The sequence below is a fragment of the Macaca fascicularis genome, chromosome 12 (genome assembly GCF_037993035.2).
Source record: "Macaca fascicularis isolate 582-1 chromosome 12, T2T-MFA8v1.1".
Taxonomy (NCBI): domain Eukaryota; kingdom Metazoa; phylum Chordata; class Mammalia; order Primates; family Cercopithecidae; genus Macaca; species Macaca fascicularis.
In genome coordinates this window covers 45,700,070-45,701,775 of record NC_088386.1, presented here as the reverse complement: position 1 = coordinate 45,701,775, position 1,706 = coordinate 45,700,070, and positions in this window count along the sequence as shown.

Here is a 1,706-nt window from a genome sequence, read left to right as displayed (position 1 = left end):
TATATTTCTTAACTATTGTTTATAGTAAACATCACCCCATAACAGTTGCATTTGCATGTCAGTAGCAAAGGTTCTGTGTGTGCGTGCGTGTGTGTGTGTATATGAGAATGGGTAGAACACAAGTGTACATATCTACTTTTATTTTTGTTTTCATTGTATCATCCGAGATTCATTTGTCTCAAAATAAAAAAGGATCAAGGAGGCAGAGTAATATATAATGAAGACACTAAGTGATTTAGTCAATTTCAGAGAAAATGGTTATCTAATGTATTTATAAGAATAAAAAATATGGTAATTTTGTTTTGATTACCTGGATAATTGCAATTCCTCTTGTTATAACTCCAAGTCCAGGAAAAAGAGTGTGACTTTGGGAGATGTGGGTGCAGATATATTGTCACTGATTGCTAACTAGTATATACTAAATTAACAAAGTCAACATGTGTAACTTACCATACCCTTTAGGTATTAAAATGCTTGATTGGAATCTTCCTTTTTGATTACTTTTTCCAAAAGTCTGGAAGGCATAGATGCCTGTATTTTGTCTAATCACTTCAAAAGCATCCACATAAGCAGTTGTATAGCAGTTCTGTGAAAGATTTTGAACAATAATAAAATCTAGGCCAATCATGATTTTTAGGAAATAATTTTGATGGATATTTTCTCTGCTGCCAGAACTTCAGAAATATTCCACAGAGTGAATGCCCAATAGTGCTTCTGGTTACCATCAGACCTTTGGAATTTCAACAGAAACGAAAGACGGTCTGTGTAAAAACTTCTTAAGATTTTATGAGCCTGTTTAACTTCCTACAATTTGTTTTTTCAGAAGATGTGTTTATTATTTCCTATCTGATTTCCCTCAGAATGGAGCAGTAAATTCTGAAAATGAGAAAGGTCCATGATATTTATCCCCAGGTCGCTCCTCTCAGTCCCAGATGCATAAACACAGCTGACCAAGTGGCATGTCTACTTGGGCGACACTCAGGGACCTCAGTGCCCACACACCAAAATGGGTCACTTGATTCCTTGCCCTCACCTCCTCCCTTAGGCTTTCCCAACTGAGAAAAAGGCACTGATACCCACACGGTTGACAAGCCAGAAAGTTTATTTAAACATTTTTATTCCTGTGTTGTATAGCCTACAGAGCAAAAAGAGCATAAGGCACACGTATCTGATGCGTACAGTTCAACCTTCTACTTATGAATACGCCGTGTAACCACCACTTGGATCACTTCCAAGATGCCAGAAGGTTCTCTTGTGACCCTCTGGGAGTCATTGATTTCTTGCTTTCCACTCTTGCTATTCTTCCATAATTTATCCCAAGCCTTTTCACTTTTCTTCATTTTCTCTGCTTTCACCATGATTACCTTTCACCTGGACCACTCCAATAATGATCTCCCCACTCTTACTTTCACGAATTCATTATCTCTACAGAGTTTTTTAAAAAACTACAACACTGATCATTTCATCCCCTTCATCCTTAATCTTGCCTTTACACTTAAAATAAGAGGGCAATGCAGTGCATTATTAGGGCTTACAATGAATGCCTTTAAAAAGTGGTCCCTGGCCACCCTCCAATCTCATCTCCGCTCTCTGCTTCACTGCTTCCACGTGTCTGAGTTTGTTGTCGGCTGGTTTTGGTTGTTGTTGCTGCTGCTTCTTTGAGCTCCCGTGTAAAATGCCCTTAAGGCCTTTTGCACACAGTGTTT